Source organism: Phacochoerus africanus, chromosome 12 (genome assembly GCF_016906955.1).
Source record: "Phacochoerus africanus isolate WHEZ1 chromosome 12, ROS_Pafr_v1, whole genome shotgun sequence".
NCBI lineage: Eukaryota > Metazoa > Chordata > Mammalia > Artiodactyla > Suidae > Phacochoerus > Phacochoerus africanus.
Window position 1 is genome coordinate 2,923,447 of NC_062555.1, and position 22,329 is coordinate 2,945,775.

Here is a 22,329-nt window from a genome sequence, read left to right on the forward strand (position 1 = left end):
GGAAGGGGGAAGAGGGTGGAGGATGAGGACCCCTTAGAAAGTGTGAGGGGAAGGATGTCAGGAAAGGAGCCCGGAGGGGTTAGTGTGGGAATGTGCCAGGGCAGCTGGGGGGGGGGGGGCTTGTGGGGAGTGCCTGAACAGAGGGGGAGGGAGAGCTGAAGGGAGTGCTGAGGGCCAGGGCGAGCAGGGGGACTGAGGTAAGGCTGTCAGTGGAGTTCCAGCTGATAGGTTTGAGTTTTTTTTTTTTTTTTTTTAATGTATGGTGAAGATGGTGGACATACTGGCGTAGAAAATATGAGGTACCATCTCAGGATAGGAGCGATGAGTGTCTATTGTGTTAAGGTAATGGGTCTGCTTGCCCTGGATTGTGTGTAGTCCCTTCACAGTGGTGAAGAGAGAGCTGAAGTTAATCCTCAGTGACACCATGATTATCAGAGACTGAGGTAACGTTGTCAGTGGAGTTGCAGTTGACAGCTTCAATTTTTTTTTTTTTTGAGAATAGTGAAATTGGTGGGTATGATCCATCTGCATCTCTATATGTATTTATTTTTATATTGCACCTTCTGTCTTTTTTAAGAATCTTACAATAACAATAATCAAATACCTCTGTGAACCAGTTGAAGATGTTTACTTTGAGCTGCGTCGCATTAAAATACCATTTTTTACATATAGGAAAATTATAATGGATATGTGTAATTGCTTCACTTTGCTGTACATCTCAAACTAATAAAAGTTATAAGTGAAATAAATTCCAATTATTTCTTAGGTTGTTGGCTTTTGTATACTATTAAATGAATGAAATGAAGCAAACAAAAATGTTACATGTAGTATGTTTAAAATTTATAGAGTATATCTAAGGACCAGTTTCTTTTTCACCAGTAGCTGTTAAAAATGATGACTTATTTTTCATTTGGAAAAACACTGATATGGTGTAGATTATTTTGGACTAAATTATAACTTAACCAGAGAGAAAAAATATATATCGTTATTATAGTATATGTCAGTTCCTGCCAAATGCTGGTAAACCTAATGATATCTTCTCTCTGAATGAATTAAAATATTTCCTAGATCAATAATGTTTTCAATATCCCAGTAGCTGCTTTTATGTGTCTCAGCAAGCATAATATAGTGGCAATATAAATGATGCAGACTTTGCCTCAAAATATGTAATAACCCACATTAATTCTTTGTGAACATTTTATACTATCAAACGAGAAACTAAAATGAAGAGATCATATCTGTTATGTGGAAAGAAGGTCTTGTTTTGCACCCTTTAATAAGAAGCACTAGAAGACCTAGAAAATGTAAAGTGCATGTATCTGAGATCATTAGAAACTAAAAGGTCAAGGATTTGTGTGGCTCATATTTTGAAAATGGAAGTCAGATAGCTAAACTTGAATCTGAGGTCCTGTTTTTGCTAAAGATACGGGCAGATACTAAGAACCACGTATGTAAGGCTGGTGTTACTGAGGCTATAAGGTAGGCCAGCAGCTTTAGCTCCAATTCAACAGTGCACCTGGGAACCTCCATATGCTACTGGCAAAGCCATTAAAAAACAGATCTTAATATACATGAGAAGATGCTTAATATTACTAATTTTTAGAGAAGTGCAAATCAAAACTATAATAGGAATCACCTACCAGTGCTCAGAATAGCCATCATCAAAAATTCTACAAAAAAAATAAATGCTGAGAAGATGAGAAAGGGGAACATTCCTATGCTGTTGGTGGGAATGTAAATTGTTGGAACCACTATGGAGAATAGTATCAAACTTGCTTAAAACAAACAAATATGACTACCTTATGATTCAGTAATCCCACTCCTGGGCATATATCCTGAGAGAACTATCATTGTAAAAATACACACAACTCAGTGTTCCTTGTAGCACTATTTAAAATAGCAAGAAATGAAAGCATATTAAACATCTAAAGACAGAGGAATGGAATAATAAGATGCAGTACGTATATACAAATGGACTATTACTCAGCCGTAAAAAGAATGAGTAGTGTCATTTCCAACAAAATGGATGGACCTAGAGATTATCATACTAAGTAGGTCAAAGACCAAAATCATAAGATATCAGTTACAGGTGGAAACTAAAAAAAATGATACATTTGAACTTACTTACAAAACAGAAACAGAGTCACAAACTTAAAAAAATATGGTTAACGAAGGGAACGGTAGGAAAGAGTTTGATTGGATGTTTGGGTTTGGCATATGCACAATATTGTTTAGGGAATGGATGGTCAATGGGGACCAGCTGTATAGCAGAGGGAACACTACCCAATATTCTGTGAGGACCTATATGGGACAAAATGTGAAATATATGGGACAAAATGTGAAAGAGAATGGATTGTGTATATGTATAACTGAATCACTTTGTTGTGTAGGAGAAATTATCAAAACGTAAATTATCTACACTTCAATAAAACTTAAAAATTGAAAAAAGAAAAAGAACCTCAATAATAGTCTGAATCATCTAATTTCTTAATAAATAACTGTGGCCAGTGTTCAAGAAACATACTGACAAGTATTTATGATTAATCTTTTTAAATTTAATTTTATTGGAATATTCAGTTTAATTATGAATTCAATCGCTTGACTGAACTTTGTACTTTAGTATGATGGATTTTCACTTAACACTTTTGGATTTGGTAGATAGATAATGATTGTCATCTTAATGACTGTCCCTTCAAATCTCTTTATTCAAATACTTTACATCCTATTTCTCCTTATTATATATTATTGTATTAGTTGATGTAAGAAAACATGGGTAATAACTTTGAAAGGGGAACTCTGGATTCATTTTTAGCTTCGGTGGGGATAACTGTGGTATTTTCCCATAAAAAATTGTTCATTAAAAATGATCACCCATGGAGTTCCCTGGTGGCTCCGTGGGTTAATTATCGGGTGTGGTCACTGCTGTGGTTAAGGTTTGCTCCTTGGCCCCAGAACTTCTGCACTCATAGGTATGTCTAAAAAAATAAAAAATGCTTGGCTTGAAAAAAATTATCCCCACCTGAATGTCAGGGTCCTGATAGGAACAGATATCACCCGTCAAAGTGAAAACTTAATGTTATTTACAAAGAGTTCTTAAGACTAAAGAATTTTTCTAAATTTAGCCATCATAGTGGATGTGAAGTAGTATCACATTGTGGTTTTGATTTGCGTTTTCCTAATGTCTGATGCTGTTGAACTATTTTTCATGTGATTTTTGGTTATTTTTTTCAGAGAATATATGTTCAAGTCCTTTCATAGTGTAAAATAGAGTTTTCCTTTATCATATGTATGGTTTTTAACTATATTTTCTCATTCTCTGTGTTGTCTTCATTTTCTTAACTGTGTCCATTGAAGCACAGCAGTGTCAGTTTTTTTTTTAACTCAGTGGATTTTATTACATTTATAGTTGTAAAAGGATCATCAAAACTGAATTTTTTATTGTTTCCATCCCAAACCACCAGGCCATCCCCCCACTCCCAAACCAGTCTCCTTTGGAATACATAATTCTTTCAAAGTCTGTGAGTCAGTATCTGTTCTGCAAAGATGATGATTTTATCCTTTTTTTTTTTTTAGATTACACATATAAGTGATAGCATATGATGTTGGTGTCTCACTGTCTAACTTCACTTAGCATGATACTATCTAGGTCTATCTAATGTTGCAAATGACATTATTTCTTTCCTTTTAATGACTAAGTAATAGTCCATTATGATCTATACCACATCTTTAGTTTTAATGACACTCAATTCATCTAATTTTCCTTTTGTTGTTTATATTTTTGGTGTCATAGTTTTTAAAAAATTGCCTAATCCAAGATTATTAATATTTACTCCTGTATTTTATACCAAGAAGCAATGGTTTTGGCTCTTGTATTTTGACTTTGATACATATTGAATTAATTTTATATATGATGTAAGGTAGCTGTCTTAGTCTTTTCAGGTTTCTATAACAAAATACCACAGACTGGGTGGTTTATAAACAACAGAAATCTATTCCTCACTGTCTGGGAGGCTGGGACTCTGAGATTCAGGTATAAGCAGGGTTGAGTGAGGAATGTCTTCCACATTGCAGACTTTGTTTCTTTCCTCACAGGGCAGAAGGTATTTGTGAGCCCTGTGGCATTTCTCTCATAAGAGCAATCATCCCATCTATGAGGGCTCCATCTTCATGGCCTCCTGATCTTTCACAGGCCCCATGTCCTAAAGCCACCGCTTCTGTGGATTAGGATTTCAACATATGGATTCTGAGGAGACACAAACATTTACATCATAGCAGTGGGAATCCAGTTTTATTCTTTATCTGTGGCTAATTGTTCTAGCACCACTTGTAGAAAAGACTCTTCTTTCCCCTATCGACTTATCTTGGCATGCTTGTCAAAAGTGAATTCATCAGGAAGTTCCTGTGGTGGCTCATTGGGGTTTTGAAGCTGACTAGTATCCGTAAGGATGTGGGTTCAATTCCTGGCTTCACTCGGTGGATTAAGGATTCATCATTGGTGGTAGCTGTGGTGTGTTGTAGGTTGCAGATGCAGCTCAGATGCTTACCTTAATCCCCCAGGCTCCCTGTTTCCCTCAGCTTTCTCTTCTGCTCTCCTCTCCCCAGCACACAGGCAGGCCCCATGCAGGCAACCACCACACCCGCACTGCATGCAAGCCGGTCCCTGACAGCCAAGGCCCTCCCCGCACTCCCGCCTCACCTCCTCCCTTTCTGACATCTTTCCTCAGCTCCTCAAGAGATCCCCTCCACCCTCTTCCCCTCCTCTACACTCTAACTTCAACCTGGCAGCTGGAGCTAGAGTGCACATCCTTACCTTAATCCCAGAGTCTCCAGGTGTCCCTCAGTGTAGTCTTCTGCTCTCCTGTCCCAGCACACACGCAGGCCCCACGCACGCATCCCTTATGCTAGCACTGCGCTCAATCTGGTCTTTGCCCCCCTCGGTGCTCCCAAGGTTATAGATATTTTGCATATACTCTAAACAATCTACTTAGTAGATTTTATTGTTTTTATTTTATATCGAAATTTTACAGTACTTAAATTACATGAGTAGAGCTTAGTCAAGTGGACACAGGATAAAACCATTTAATATTTAAGAATTTCATTCCTCTTGTTTAGAATATTTTCACTCTTTTTACAGTATTGACTAAAACATTTTAAGAAATGGTATCACTCTGAAGATTGATGTATTAGAGTAATTAAAATTTAGGAAAGGATGTAAATTGTCAAACTGATATTTCAGAACTTGACTGAAAATTTGCTGAAGAACGAACTGGACTGTCCCCAGAGTTGAAACATAATGAAGAATGTGTGAGTAAGAAGAATATACAAGCAAGCCTTCATCAAAAAGACCTAGATTGTCAAGAGCTTTAGTCAAGGTTATCTGCATGTGAAACTTCACTCCAGAGAATATAGGCAGAGTTGGGTGAAAAGGGAAAAGCTACTGAAATGCTCAAAGAAGAATTATCAGAAGTGGAGACCATGTACCAGCATCTTAAGGCAGATATTAAACAGCTATAACAACAGAGAGAAGGAAAGGAGCAGCATGGGTTACAACTTCAAAGTGAAATTAATCAAATAAGAGCTGTTATTTTTATTTATTGTAATTCCCCATGTGGTTTCTTCTTAGTGTGTTTGATGGTTGTTTGATGATAATATAGTTCATTAAAAAATAATTTGTAGTTTTCATGGCCTGTAGTATTGCATCAAATCTTAATTTTTTAAATTTCAGTTTCCTTTAAAATGAATATTGTGAAGTATTTATGAATTAATACATATAAATTGCTTAAAGTGGTACTGGGCACATGGTAAGTACTCAGTAGGTATTAGCTATTTAAATAAATCAAATTTTTGATAATTCTTTGTAACGTCTGAATCTTTTATTTTCTCATCACTAAAATTTCAAATTATTATTATTATTATATTATTATTAATTTTTAGGGCCACTAATTTTTGAGGCATATGGAGGTTCCCAGGCTAGGAGTCAAATCAGAGCTACAACTGCCAACTGACACCACAGCCATAGCAATGCAGTATCCCAGCCGTGTCTGTGACCTACACCATAGCTCACGGCAACAGCAGATCCTTAACCCATTGAGTGAGGCCACGGATCAAACCTGCAACCTCGTGGTTTCTGGTCAGATTTGTTTCTGCTGAGCCACGATGGGAACACCAGCAAAATATAAATATTATTAAACCAATAATATAAAAATTAGATTTTTTTTTTTTGCTTTTTATTTTCTTAGGGCCATACCTGCAGCATAACAAAGCTCCCACATTAGGGGTCAAATCGGAGCTGTGGCTGCTGGCCTATACCACAGCCACAGCAATATAGGATCCTATCTACATTTGTGACCTATAGCACAGCAATGCTGGATCCTTAACCCACCGATCAAGGCTAGGGATCAAACCCTCATTCTCATGGATACTAGTCAGGTTCATTAGACTGAGCCACAATGGGAACTCCCTAAAAATTAGGGTTTCTTATTTTTTTTATTTTTGGTCTGTTTGCCATCTCTTGGGCCGCTCCAGTGGCATATGGAAGTTCCCAGGCTAGGGGTCGAATCAGAGCTGTAGCCACTGACCTACAGCACAATGCAGGATCTGAGCCTCGTCTGCAACCTACACCACAGCTCATGGCAATTTCGGATCCTTAACCCACTGAGCAAGGCCAGGGATCAAACCCACCACCTCATGGTTCCTAGCCAGATTCATTAACCACTGAGCCACAATGGGAACTCCCAAAATTAGGTATTTTAAGAGAAGAAAATAAATTAGTCCTAACAACTATTTTTGTAGATAAATAATACCTATCAGTTGAAGTGTAATCAAAATTTTGTCTTTTCCACTAACTCAAATTTTCTTTTTGCTTCCTTTTTTTGTTTTATTTATTTATTTGTTTATTTGCGTTTCTTGGGTGCTGTACCCATGGCATATGGAAGTTTCCTGTCTAGTGACCGAATCAGAGCTGCAGCTGGCAGAATACGCCACAGCTACCACAACGTCAGATCCAAGCTGTGTCTGACCTACACCACTCCTCATGGCAGTGCCGGATCTTGAACTCATTCAGTGAAGCCAGGGATTGAACCCTCATCCTCATGGATGCTAGTTGGTTTCCTCACCACTGAGCCATGATGGGAACTCCGACACTAACTCAAGTTTTGAATTCCGTGTTCCAATTATTTTTATAGGTAACATTAAAAGTGGTAGAAAAATGGTAGTTTGAGGGAGACTGAAGTCCTCAGCCACTTTTTTGATAATATTCAACTCTTTTCACTTAAAGATCAGTGATGTTTGCTTTGTGGCATGACTCCTCTGTCTTCTTAGCTTGAGATCCTCTTCCTATTTTTCTTCTCCTTATAAATATTACTTATTTTACCTGTCACTTTTCCAGATATCTTTTTCTGCATATTGCCACTTCTCACCCCCACCCCCTCCAGAGATTTCTTAAGCATGTACACATCCTGATTGCTTTCCTAACTATAGTATGGTATATTGTCATAACTTATGTATCTTTCCTCACTAGACTCTGAACTCTTTGGGTGCAGAGACCATGTCTTTACTCAGTTTCTATCCCAGCTCTCTGGCATTTTGCTTGTTGATCAGCAAATGTTTTAGCGAGTAAGTAAGAAATAAATAAATGTAGGCATTCAAAATGGAAGGAAACAGAGGCTTGGGCATATCTGTGAATAACTTAAATATACCTTAGATACTTAACGTTCAGTTCAGATAAACAAATTGGGCATTTACTGTTTCTAAAAGATACCATGCCTTATTTATTAGGAGATAGAGAGATGAAAAAGGAAACAGTACCTGCCTTAAATAATTATGTAAATCTTCGAGTTCCTACTGTGGCTCAGCAGTTAACGAGCCTGGCTGACATCCATGAGGGCACAGGTTCGATCCCTGACTGTGCTCAGTGGGTTAAGAATCTGGTGTTGCTGTGAGCTGTGGTGCAGGTCACAGATGTGGCTCAGATCCCTCATTGCTGTGGCCCTGGCATAGGCTGGCAGTTACAGCTCCAATTGGACCCCTAGCCTGGGAACCTCCATATGCCACAGGTGCGGCTGTAAAAAGAGAGAATGACCAAAAAAAATATGTAAATCTCATTGAGGATGAGGCAAGTACTATCCTCTATCAAAGAATATGAGTTTACTGTGGGAATTTGGAAAAGTTCCTCTCCTGTTTTCTTACCCTCCCGTCCACAGTACTTCATATTGTATAATTATTTTATTCTGTTATGTGATGAAGAAAACCTGAGCGAGAGGTGGGGCTTGAAATTGTGATTATTGGATGTGTTTTGATAGGTACCAGTTTGAAGGCATGAGGGTCTTCAGGCAGAATAGTAAACTAGGGCAAGGGAGTGTTATAAGAAGTATTGCAAGAAAATGCTCTGATAGGGTATGTGTAATGGCACTGGACTATTTTGATTGCAAAGAGCATTTAGAACTGTATTATGTAGGATCTTGAGCAGCAGGGGGAGGAATTTGGGTTTCATTTGGTTGTCAGTAGGTACAGAGGCATCAGGAATTTTTGAGGACCTATTCTGTATTTTTATACAAAGAAAAACACACACATGATATTTTGGTTTAGTCACAATTCTGTACGAAGTGAGGAGGTCATACTGAAGACCTTGAAGTGATACCACCTACCTTCTTCCCTTCAGCATGCTGTCTGCATTCTTCTATTAATGTATAACTCAAATCTGTCCACTTCCTTCATCAGTGCTGCTGCCACCCTTAATCGAAGCTGCTGCCATTGCTTCCCTGGGCCCCTGTATTAGCTTTTTACAAGTTTTCTTCTAGAGACTTCCTTAGTCTCTTCTCCATAAAGAAGCCAGAAGCATCCTTTTAAAAATGTGAAGGATGTCAATTTATTCCTCAGCTTAACACCCCTTGGTGGCTTTGAATTGAATCCAGCTGTCTTCCTTGGTCATGTAAGCATCTGCATGTAGTGTGGCCCACACTGTGTATTCGAGCTCATCTCTTACCATGTGAAACCATGCTAATCTCCTTTCAGTTCTTCACACACATGAATACTTCAAAGTGCTTTCCTGCCTTTTACTTGGCCTGTGTTTTTTTGTTTGTTTTTTCTTAGTGTGCTGTATTTTTTTTTCTTTTTTTCCCATATTACAAAATTTTATTGAAGTAGAGCTGACTTACCAGTTGTGATCATTTCTGCTGGACAAGAAAGTGATTCAGTTACACATATACCCACATCCATTCTTTTTCAGATTCTTTCCCCATGTAGATTATCACAGAATATTGATTGTGTAGAGTTCCCTGTGTTGTAGAGCAGGTCCCCATTGGCCAGGCATTCAAAATACAGTGTGCATGTGCCAATTTCAAATCCCCAGTTCACGCCATCCCCCACCCCACCTGTCTTCGTTGGTAACCATAAGTTTGTTTACAAAGTCTATGAGTCTGTTTCTGTTCTGCAATAAGTTCATTTGTATCTTTTTTAGGTTCCACATATAAGTGATATCATGTGATGTTTTTCACTAACTTCAGTTAGTATCTCTAGGTCCCATCCATGTTGCTGCAAGTGGTATTATTTTATTCCTTTTTATGACTGAGTAATATTCCATTGTGTGTGTGTGTGTGTGTGTGTGTGTGTGTGTACACACCCCACATCTTCTTTATACAGCATATATATGGGTCTTGTTTTTGTATCCATTCAGCCAGTCTATGTCTTTTGGTTGGAGCTTTTAGTCCATTTACATTTAAGGTAATTATTGATATGTATGTTCTTATTGCCTTTTGTTAATTGTTTTGGATTTGTTTTTGTTGATTTTCTCTGGCCCTTTATCTCTTGGCCTTTTTTCTTCCCTTCTGTTCTCTTGTGGTTTGATGACTATCTTTAGTGTTGTGTTTGAATTGCATCTATTGTAGATTTTTGGTTTGTGGTAACCATGAGGTTTTGGTATAGGAGTCTATATATACACACACGATTGCTTTAAGTCACTGGTCTCTTAATTGCAAATGCATTTCCAGGAGCCTGCATTTGTACCTTCCTATTCTCACAATTGCTGCTTTTGGGGGCATATTTATATGTGGATGATTTCCTGCCTTTACTGATGTTTGCCTTCACTGGTGAGCCTCCTCATTTGTAATTTTCTTCTTTCTAGTTGTGCCCTTTTCTTTCTGCCTAGAGAAGTCCCTTTGATATTTGTTGTAATGCTGGTTTGGTGGCACTAAATTCTCTTAGTCTTTGCTTGTCTGTAAAGGTTTTGACTTCTCCTTCAAATCTGAAAGCAAGCCTTGCTGGGTAGAGTAATCTTTGTTGCATATTTTTTCCTTTCATCACTTTAGGTATATCATGCCACTCCCTTCTGGCCCACAGAGTTTCTGCTGAAAAATCAGCTGATAACCTTATGGGGGTTCCCTTGTATGTTATTTGTTGCTTTCAATATTTGCTCTTTGACTTTAATGTCGGACAGTTTGATTAATATGTGTCTTGGTGTGTTTCTCCTTGGGTTTATTCTATATGGTATCGTTGTGCTTCCTGGATTTGAGTGAGTGATTCCTTTCCCATGTTAGGGAAGTTTTCAGCTATTATTTCGTCAAATATTTTCTCTGGCCCTTTGTCTCTCTCTTCTCCGTCTCAAACCCCTATAATGCAAATGTTCGGCATTTAAAGTTGTCCCTGAGTTCTTTGAGACTGTCCTCAATTCTTTTCATTCTTTTTTCTTTATTCTGTTCCACATCAGTGATTTCTACCAGTCTGTCTTCCACCTCGCTTTTTTGTTCTTCTGCCTCCTGTATCATGCTGTTGTTTTCTTCTAGTGAATTTTTTATTTCAGCTATTGTGTTGATCATCTCTGCTTGTTGAATATTTAAATCTTCTATTCCTTTCTTAAATGTTTCTTCTAATTCATCGACCTTCGCCTCTATTTTTTTCCCCAAATCTTGGGTCATCCTTACTAGAATTACTCTAAAGTATTTTTCAGACAGGTTTTCTATCTCCACTTCATTTAGCTGTTCTTCTGGGGTTTTGTCTTGTTCCTTCATCTGACTCATGTTTCTCTGACTTTTCATTTTGTAGAACTTTTTGTGTGGTCTCTTTTCTGCAGGTTAGAGGGTTGTAGCCTCTCTTTCTTCTGGAGTCTGCCTGTTTGTGGGTGAAGTTGATTGATGCAGGGGCTTCCTGATGGCAGGGACTGGTGACTGCCCCCTGGTAGGTGGAGCTGGTTCTTATCCCTCTGGTGGGTGGGGCTTTGCCTCTGGGTGTGATTGGGGGCAGCCTATTTGCTGATGTGTGGAGCTGTGTTCCCACCCTGTTTGTTGTCTGGCCTGGGGCTTCTCAGCCCTGATGGGTATGGCCAAATTTTTCCAAAGTGGCAGCCCCAGGGGAGCTCACACAGATGATTATTTCTGGGACCCCTGTCTCCAATGTCCTGCCCCCACAGTGAGTCATGACTACCCCTGCTCTCCAAGGAGATCCTCCAAGAACTCCCAGTGGGCTTGATCCATATTCTTATAGAGTCCCTGCTTTGTCCTGTGATCCAGTGCACATGAAACCCTGTGTGTCTCCCTGAGTCCTGTGGAGCTCCTGTGCTTAAGCCTCACTGGCCTTCAATGCCAAATGCTCCAGGGCATCCTCCTCCCGATGCCAGACCCCCCAGGCATGGGAACCCAATGTGGAGCTCCAAATTTTCACTCCTGTAGAAGAGCCTCTGCAATGTAGTTATTTTCCAGTCTGTGGGTCACCCACTGACTAGATTGTTTGTATCATGAAAGCACCCCTCCTACTATCTTGATGTGACTTCTTTTGCGTCTTTGGATATAGGATATCTTTTTTGGTACCTTCCAGTCTATTTTGTTGATGGGTCTTCAACAGTTAGTTGTAATTTTGGTGTTTTTGTGAGAGGAGGTGATCTTGAGTCCTTTTACTCTGGAATCTTGTCTCTGTCAAATATGTTCAATTCCCCATGTTCCCTTGCAGTCCTGTCCACACGTAACAAAGTCAGGGTGGTCTTTAGCAGGATGCCATTGTTGGCTCTGAATTAGTGACCAATGAATTTTTCTTCTTCCCCCTTGTGTAATGGTGAAAATCTGAGTGTTCTCTCCCATGAGATCAAGGATCTCCACTTTTCACTACTTCTATTCAACAGTATCCTGGAGGGTCTAGCCAAGTGCAATAACTATTTATATCTTGTCCTCTGTGCCAAGTCTAGTCTCACTGGCCCATGGGCACCCAATGACTTAGTGTTCTGTTGACTTCAGTTCTTCTTAAGGCTTACTCAGGTGTTGTCTCCTCAATAAAGCCTTCCAGGACCACTTTATTTATTTATTTTAGGGCCACGCCTGTGGCATATGGAGGTTCCCAGGCTAGGGGTTGAATTGGAGCTGCAGCTGCTGTCCTGCACCCCAGCCAGATCCAGCTCCTGGCCAGATCCAGCCAAGCAACACCACATCTGAGCTGCGTCTGTGACCTACACCACAGCTGATGGCAACACTGCATCCTTAACCCACTGAGCGAGGCCAGGGATCAAACCTGCATCCTCATGGATGCTAGTCAGATTCACTTCCATTGAGCCACGACAGGAACTCCATGGACCTCTCTATTTAAATAGCTTGTTTTCCATTTACTCTGGAAATGCTTATTTTAGCAAGTGTCTTCTTTCTTCTTTATAGTACTTTATATTGTATAATTAGTTGTTTACTTGCATATTGTCTACCATTCCCACTGGAGTGTGAGCTCTTTAATTTGAGGATTTTTTTAAAAATTCTGCACTCTATCAACCTCTATACTTAGGGCTTTCAGTAAATACTGTTTGGAAAAATGAAAGTGAACCTCACCTTAAACCTTCTTTCAATGTCCTTAAAGACTGTGAGGATGAACTGAATTTGTTTTGTTCTCTCCTGATTGCTTAGCTTCCATTTCAGTCCTGCCAAGAACAGATATTTGGCAATTGTCAACAAAGGACTTGAAAAATGAAGTAGCCTGTATTCTTCATATTCTTGTGTTTGTGAACACACTAAAATAGCCACAGATGTATAGATTGTGATGTTGTGTAATTAAAAAATAAGATGTCATTAGTTTAATTTGTTAATTTCTAAAAATTTTAAAGTTTTAAAAATACTGGCTGTATTGCCTGTGTTGTACAATATTTCCTTGAGCCTATATTATACCCACTAATTTGTATCTCCCATTCCCCCACCTCTATATCCAACTTAATTTTTAAAAATTATCTAACGTGCCATCTCGAATAGCATAATAGTGTTTTGTAAGTGTGGATTTAAGAACCCTGCCTGAGTTCCAGTTCTGTGGCCTACAAGCTGTGTAAGCTTTGACAAGTGATTTAATTTGTATCTCGGTTTGCTCATCTCTCAAATGAAGAAAATTATGGGTTATTATTATTATTGTGGACATAGGGTTATTATAAGGATTAAATTAGTTAATATTCATGAAGCATTTAGAATAGGCCTGGCACTTGGTAAACATTATTTAATTATAATGAATAAAGAATTATGTATATAATTTTATATACGGAATTTCTTAGAGAACATATATGTCTATGGAAATATCTCAAAAAGTCACTTTGGGAAAGACCATTCTATTAATAATACAAACATATATTATTTTTATTTTTAATTTATTCTTTTTCCTTAACATAATTACTCTAACATGGTATAGATGTTATTGCTTAAGTGACTTTGGCCTGCTTCCACCCTTGGGCAGCTTTGATTTGAGATTCAATTCTTAAAAATTAGGGATTGATTAGGAATTATATAGCAATGAATGACAAAGTTCTTTATTACATACCTGTCTAGATATAAATATATTTATTATAACCCCTTTTATAAATCTTCCCTTCTCGGCAGCAGTTGCCTTTAATTTGGTGATTCTTTATTCTGTCTGCACATGAGAATCGCCTGGGAGACTTAAGAAATTACAAATATCAAGGGCTTATCCTTGATTCAGTAAAATCATTATCTCTGACATAGGCCTATTGGTGTTTTTGAATGTTTCCTCTGTAATTGTACTTTGTAATTGAAACTGAGAATTGGCTGCTTTTTATTTTTATTTATTTTTTGTCTTTTGCCTTTTTAGGGCCACACCTGTGGCATGTGGAAGTTCCCAGGCTAGGGGTTGAATCAGAGCTACAGCTGCTGACCTAAGCCACAGCCACAGCAATGCGGGATCCTTAACCCACTGAGCAAGGCTAGGGATCTAACCTGAATCCTCATGGATCCTATTTGGGTTCCTTAACCTCTGAGCCACAAACAGAACTCCTAAAGTGTTACTTTTTGGCAAGTGATGACTGAACTTTTCTGAAATTAAGGTCATGTGATTCTTGATATGAAAATATGGATTTCTGGGCTTCAGCTCAAATGTACTAAATCTAAACTTCTAGGGGAGAAGTCTGATGATTATCTCTGTGTTAATAATGATATTGGGAGAGTCTGATCCAGCAAGTTCAGGAACTAAATGGGTAATGCCTGTTTACAAGAGATTAAGCACTTAGATGCTTGTAATAGGAGTTTACTTTGAAGGCTTTCATATATTTCAGGATTGGATCCAGTTCTTGTAATGAGTAGAAGAGGGTTTGGGTAGCTATTACAGTGCTAATTCGCTGCATTTTAAGAAGAAGAAAAAGGAGAAATTCATCAGTATGCTGGCTAAGGACAAGAGGAAACTTAATGCCTTCTCTTTGTTACTGATTGCTGTTTTAGCTAGATGAAAGTATGTTTTACATTAGAAAGACACTTTAGTTTTCTTTATTAAGGATAGGATATATTTTGATACACAAGTTGTTCCATAGCACAAGAAAATAGTAGGTGTCCACTTTTCTGATATAACTTTATTTTTCCTTGCCAGCTATGAATTTTTATGGAGAAATATGCAAATATAGAGCATGTAAGTGTATATATGACACAAAGGCTGTAGATTCTTAGTATTTTCAGAGTTAACATGAATAGATTTGATTGAAAGCCATTGTAGAGTACCTGTTACTAATATTCAGTTTTGCTGAGGCATGTGCTGAGTTTCGATTTAATGTGTTAAGAGGCTGGAGTGTAGAAGCACTCTCAGTGTGTAAGCCTTGCCAAATGTCTTGCATTCTTATCTCCATGCCTCTCTTTTTTATTCTACATTCCCAGCACTTGTGCAGTAATTCTTCTAAAATTATTATAGAAGTTCCTGCTGTGGCACAGTGGGTTAAGAATACAACTTCAGTGGTTTAGGTCACAGCAGAGGTGCGGGTTTGATCCCTGGTCCAGTGCAGTGGGTTAAAGGATCTGGCATTGCCAGCTGCAGCTTGGACTCAATCCTTGGCCTGGGAGCTTACATATGCCATGGGTGCAGCCATAAAAAAATATAGATATGTAAATAAGTAAAATTATACTACCTTAAAATTTTTTTTAAATAGATCCACTACTGGCCAATCCCACAAGAGAAAGTGGCTGTAATTTCTGGTAGATTCAGAGAAAATTAGGAATTTGAAAAAGTGATAATTCTTAGCTCCAAGACAAAGTTCTCCTTTAGTTTTAGCTTGCTAGCAATTTTAAAGTTAATGAAGGAGAATCACCTACTATTTTAAGAAAATATTCTTTCCTCTGTCTTATTTAGAAATTGTGTGCCATGTCAAGGACTTGGAATGTGTTGTGCTCTATTCAGTATCCAAATGTAAGACGTCAGTGTTGGTAGTTCATAACTATGGAAAGACAAAAAGAACCACTGGAATTAAAAAAAAAATACAGTGAAGGTAGTTCCCATTGTGGCTCAGTGGTATTGAATCCAACTACTATCCATGAGGATGCTGTGTTTGATTCCTGGCCTCACTCAGTGGATTAAAGATCCAGCGTTGCCATAAACTGTGGTGTAGGTTGCAGACATGGCTCGGATCTGGCATTGCTGTGGCTGTGGTGTAGGCCAGCAGCTGCAGCTCTGATTGAACCCCTAGCCTGGGAGATTCCATATGCTATGGGTGTGGCCCTAAAAAGCAAAAAACAGACAGACAGAAAAGAACTAAAGTGGAGTAGGACTGAGTGTGCCTTAAGTGTCTTAATTTTTAAGTTTAATTTTATTATTTTAAGTTCCTTAAGTGATCACAACATTTATGTCTTAACAAGAGCCTCAAGTTCACTTTTCTTTTAAAGGGAGCAAAATACCTAAAAACTGATGTTCGATTATAGCTTTATGTAATTCATCATCAGTTATATGATTAAAAGTCAGTTGGATTTCAGTTTCCTCCATAGTATCATGAAAATTAATATGTTTATGTTGGTGAAAAATAAAACACTGGAAAGTAGGTAGTGGTATTAATGGTGGTGAGTATACGTGTGTTTATACATATGTACGTACTTTTTGCCTTTTCTAAAGTTACATAGCAAACTTCTGGAGACAGCGCCATCTAGGGGAAGCTCATGGTAGGCTGCAAGAACAGGCAGCTTTCAAGTGGAAAGTTGATGGATAAAGAACAAGTGGTTGATCTACACCTCAAACTTTCTCGTTTAGAAGAAGTTTGTATTTAAATGAGTTTTTTTAGTACATTTATTGTTAGATTTGAGGCGTCTTAAATATTGTTGTGTTCAGTCTTTATTTTCAAGTGCTTAGTTGGGTTTTTTAAAACCATTAAGTTGTGTCTTTCATTTCTCCCCAATAATAACATCCTGCTTATTAACTACATTAAGTCATTTTGTTGTGTTTGTATTCCTTAAAGCTCTCATTGAAAATTACAAAAAGGGGAGTCCCTGTCTTGGTGCAGTGGAAATGAATCCAACTAGGAACCATCAGGTTGCAGGTTCAATCCCTGGCCTCGCTCAGTGGGTTAAGGATCCGGCGTTGCCATGAGCTGTGGTGTAGGTCACAGATGTGGCTCGGCCCTGGTGTGGCTGTGGCTGTGGCATAGGACACCAGCTGTAGCTCCAATTTGACCCCTAGCCTGGGAACCTCCATATGCCGTGGGTGTGCCCCCCCCCAAAAAAAAGACCAAAAAAAAAAAACAAAAGGAAAGAAAATTACAAAGAGGACTACTCTTAAAATTTAGGCAGGAAAAATTCTGAGGGTGATTCTATCAGGCTGCTTGAGTCTTCTCACCCAGTAAGGAAATATCCTATCCCACTAAAAGAAAACCAAAGTGAGTTTCTAATGAAACTGAAAAATGAACAGATGGTGAGGGCATTGATGACGTGTAGTTGGTGCATATGAACTTTGAATTTGCATTTAAGGATTTTTTTTAATTAAGCATGAGATTGAATACTATCCTAATTTAAGCTGTAGTTGCTGAAAATGGTAACTGTTGTTTGGTTAAACTCAAAGATATCTACATCAGATTATGTCTTTTATTAGAAGTAAAACAAATACTGATAACTGTTACTTAGATTATTGTTACAACAATCTGTATGTAATCAATTCCTTGTTCATATTAGTACATAAAAACAATAATAAACTAAATGCTAATCTGGAGAAAATAATTTTATTCTTCTCAGGGTAAGAATCTATACCTGGAATAATTTCTTAATCATAGGATTAAGATTTTATAAGTAATAAGTAATGTTGCTTTTAAAATTGATTTTATCTATTGTCTGAATTTAGTTTTCTCTTCAAACTTTAGAATTGTGAGATTTGAAGTGATATCAGATATTTATAAGTGATAGCATGATACCTTTGTCAATTTTTTTAAGCAGAAGGAAAAAGTAACAAATTCCACAGAATTGCAGCATCAGTTAGATAAAACAAAGCAACAGCATCAAGAATAGCAAGCTCTTCAGCAAAGCACTACAGCAAAACTTTGAGAAGCTCAGGTAAATTCTATTTGAATTTTTATCCTTGTAAAGAAAAATTAACCAAATAATTATCCTTGTGTTGTGGTGAAATTAGTTAATGCAGAGTACTTGATTATGAAGGGTTTTGATAAATTTAATTATCTGGAAAATTAGAAAATCTTTTTCTTTTGGTTACTATGTTGAAAATTTTTTCTAAAGCATTAAATGTTTATTATAAACAGATTTATTTCCTATTATAGGTTTACTTATATTTATTTCCTATTATAGGTTTACTTATTAAATTTCTTTAAACAGATTTATTAAATTTCTTTAAAATATTTAAATTCTTATTTATACGTAAAAATTAGTGTTATTTATTTAAAATACCTTAATGAAAAATTGAAAATGTAGATAAAATTTCTTGGTTTAGTTAGCAAGAAATAACATTTCCTTCATTAGAACTTACTGTTTATTGGTCATGTCCTTCCCTGCTTCAGAACTATCGTATGAACATTGGAGTTGTAGGTGTAGAAGATGTAAGAGATTGAGTTAAATTTGTATCAATTCTACAGTGTAGCTCAGATGATTGGAAGAAGTTAAATTTTTGTAAGGGTAAGGTGGTACCCAAATGTTTAAAATGAATTTGACCTTGACATTATATTTACTCCTTCAGTCTTTTGTTAATTCATTGAATATTATCGAATACCATGTGTCAGGCCCTGTGGTAAGCACAGAAAATCAAGCTGCATAAGATGTCATGCCTGCCATCTGGGAAAGGCAGTCTAATGACGTGCACACAGAAGCAGTATGGGAGTTTAGGGAAGTAGTCAGTAACGTGCCTCTTTTTCCCTTCTGAGTTTGGATAGTGGCATGGCAATCAGATGGATAGAGATCAGAATATTCACTTATTTCTTCTTTGATTTCATTCAGTCCAACAAATATGTATTACTGTCTACTCTCAGCCAAGGAAGTGATTTTGTGGATATGGCCCCAGAGACAGCAAACAAAAATGTCTGCTGTCATGGAGCTTAGTGAAGAAGGCAAACAATAGCCCAGGTAAATAGGCAAAATGCGTAGTATGTCAGATGGCTGTAAATGCTATGGCAGTGAGAAAAGGGAGGAGGAAGTACCCGGGGAATTGAGGTGGGACTGCAGCGATAGGGTTTCCAGGGAAGGCCTCCCTAAGAAGATGAAAGGCCTGAAGGAAAGGAGGGTGTGAGCCACGTGGATATCAGAAGAGCATTAGTTCATTAACAGGCTCCGAGGCAGGAGCATGTCTAAGGAACATCAGGAATCTAGTGCATGGAGTGAGAGCGATGAGAGAGGTAGAAGTGGTGCAGAGATCACAAGGGATCAGAACATGTTGAACCTCACAGGTAATTTTAAGGATTTTACTGTGGATGAGGTGAGAAATTTTGGGAGGGTTCTGAGCAATGGAATAGCATGATCTGACTTGTAATTTCACAGGATTCCTCTGGCCCCTGCATTGAGAGTAGACTGTAGGGGCACATGAGTAGAATAAAAGAAATTAACTAAGAGACTGCTGTAGTAATCCAGATGAGAAAGGGGTAAGAGTGGAAATGATACAGGTAGTGATAAACAGTCAGATTCTAAATATACTTTAAAGGTAAAGCTGACAGATTTACTGATAGATTGATATGGGGTATTGACAGAGAAGTCAAGGATGATTCCAAGGATTTCCAATGGAGTGGTCAGAAGGATGGAGGTCAAGCAAGGTGAAGACTGGGAATCCTATTGGATTTGACAACATGAGGTCATGGATGACACTGATCGATAGGAGCAATTTTTAAAGAAAAGGAGGGGCAAAAGCCTAATGGAGAGCGTCAGAGAAAAGGGGAGGAGAAAAATTGATACAGTGAATATAGATGACTCTAGTTTTACCATAAAGAGTAGCAAAGAAAAGGGTATGTAAAGCTGAGGTAGAGGATTTGGCAGTGGTCTGCAATCAAGGGGTATTTCTCATAATGTACCCCAGAATGGAATTTGTTCGTTCAGTCACAGACGAACCTGGAAATGACAGCCTTTTACTTTCTGTTAGGCAGCTTGTCTCATAAACTAAAGGGAGAGTGAAGGGCTGAGTTAGACAGTCTTAGTTCTTCATTCCAATCTCTCCCAAGAGTTAAGTTCTTATTCCCCGATGAGGAATAAGAAAAGGATGGCACAGAGGCCAGGCAAAGTCTCCATTATGAAATATCTTAAAAACAAACTAGAGAAATGCAGTGAGTGTAGTTCTGATGTACATATGTACATTCAATTATTGTGATAGTGTAGAGGATCGTTGTTTAACTCAGAATCTGGAAAAAAGTTACTGAAAATTTCCATAGAAAGGGCAGTCTTTGCAAAGGTGTGTAGATGTTTCTGCGTTGCATAGGTGGTAACAGTAGTATACTCCAAGTAGAAGTTACAAGGAAAAGAATGCTGAAGCTGATATGACCTCAACGGTTCGTTTTTGCTGGAGCTTAAAGGATAATATAGAGATGAGTTAGAGAAGAGGCCAGAGTATTAGACATGGGTAAGTTTATGGAAGGCCTTTCTTGAAGATAGAAGAGTGTTGATGGTCTTAAGATGTGACCTTTAGATAGGTTATTCTTGTGGTTATAGGAAAGATGGATTTTGGAGAGAATATTCTGAGACAGGATCAGTTAAAGACTAATATATGTGGTGATTTAGATGAAAAACCGTCATGTCCTTAGTTTATGTGATTGTTGAAAAAAGCATCCTGGGGACCAGTATGAATAATGTTTTGGAGATAAATAGGACTTACTGACTAAATAGCTGTAGGGAATCAGAGAGAAAGGGAATGACTTCCAGACTGGTAACATTGGGTGCATGGTACATGGAAGTATCATCACCTGTGTTAGTTTATGTGAGAAAGATGGCTATTTTATAGGACAGTATGATGAGTTCTGTTTTGGACATGTCTTGAGCCACCTATGGGATATATTAGTTGAAAGCTTGAAGGAGATATAGTATCTGTGAGAGATATCTGTATATATGGGGTAAATGGAATATTACATGTGATGTGAGAGTATAGTGAGAAAAATGGACAACTGGTAACACAAGAATTTTGGGAAACAGTAGCATTTAGGGGATGGACGAGTGGAGGAAGTAGAGCCCAGAGAAAGAGGGAATGATCAGAGTAATCAAGGAGAACTTGCAGCGGGAGAGCCCAAGGACTAGGGAGAATCAAAAGTTGGGAGTAATCAGCAACTTCAGATGTGGGTGTGTGGTGAGGATGCCCAGTATGATAAATGAAAGATATCCATTAGATGAGGCAGTTGAGAATGAGTGACGTTGTTAAACATCATTTCAATAAAGTGATAGAGAAGAATGTGTGATTTTTTGATTGATGAGTAAGTGAGAGGTGAAGGAGTTGGGAAAGTAAATATGCATTACTTTTGAAATTTAAATGTGATTGTATAAAGACTGGGCAGAAACTGAAGTGGGACTTGGTTTAAGAAATGTTTTTGAGAACCAGAGGTACCTGAATACGTTTATAGTCTAACTAAGGGAATGGTAATAACTAAGGGGATGGTAGAGAGGTAATAATTGAGGATATTGGAGAATGGGAGGTGACTAAAGAAATAAGGTATTGATGAGTTAGGATGTCACTGATACAGTGGGTGATGGTAAGTTTGAACTTACCCTGTGAAAGATATCCTTTGAAGCATGAGGAAATGTGTATGTATTTGAATAAATGTAAAATTATGTGTGTGTATATATAATTTCATAGGTAAGGGGAATAAAAACTATAGTTGATCATTCCTGAAGATTTGCTCCTCTCCCCTTTTTGGATAAAGTTTGACTAGTATAGCTAGCTGAATGTTAGATAGGCGGAGATTAAGAATTTGGAGATTAAGTTTTTACGTGGCTATTCAGGGGAATGTTTGAAGATGACAACCCCATTCAAGTGACAGGATTGAAAAGGTGATTCTGAGTATATAATAGAGGACGGAATCTAGAAATTTGTGGTGGCACCAATCTGTGGAAGTTTGTGATTTTGCTCTAAAAGTGTTTAGAAATGTAGGTGTGGAGAAAGCAGATTGCAACACTGATCTAGGATTGGACTTTTATGGGGCAGCTGTGTTGGAAATTTGGGGGTAGAAGGAAATGGAGAATGTAGATGAAAAACAGTTAAGCTTAGTTCACATCCATACATGAGGTTCAGCAAGGGAAGCTAGGCATATGCTAAAGAAGCTAGCAGAAAATTGAGGTCAGTGTCTCTGACCCTGGAGAGCAGAAACGAGGTCATGAACTTGAAAAATGGTCAGGAAGTTGTGGTCACAGAGTAGGATAGATTGACGTTTTTTTATCTGGAAAAATTTCAAGTGACTGTAAGATCCTGCATGTGAGTGGTTGAATGGAATGCATAGAGGTCCAGGAAATTAAGATGATGTAAAGGTTGAGGCTGTACTCTTAATTCTCTATGTCTTTTGTATTTCCCAGGAAATTGGCAGAAATTGGGATTGAAAGAAAGACTAAATCAGGTCTCAAATCTTCAGTGAATGAGGTAGGGATTTATAGATAGCAACACAGGACAGAGCGTAGAATAAATGAATGACATACTTCCCAAAGCATCATCAAGCTTTTACTTGAGGGTGAG

The 22,329-nt window shown here is 38.0% G+C and overlaps 1 long non-coding RNA gene across 1 annotated transcript; it reads left to right on the forward strand.

Moving 5' to 3' along the window:
* Positions 1 to 375: 375 nt before the first annotated feature.
* On the forward strand, positions 376 to 22,264 carry LOC125112845 (uncharacterized). Its single transcript, XR_007131271.1, has 3 exons — positions 376 to 443; positions 17,628 to 17,744; positions 22,173 to 22,264. It is a non-coding gene; the product is annotated as an uncharacterized LOC125112845 (long non-coding RNA).
* The last annotated feature ends 65 nt before the right edge of the window (positions 22,265 to 22,329 follow it).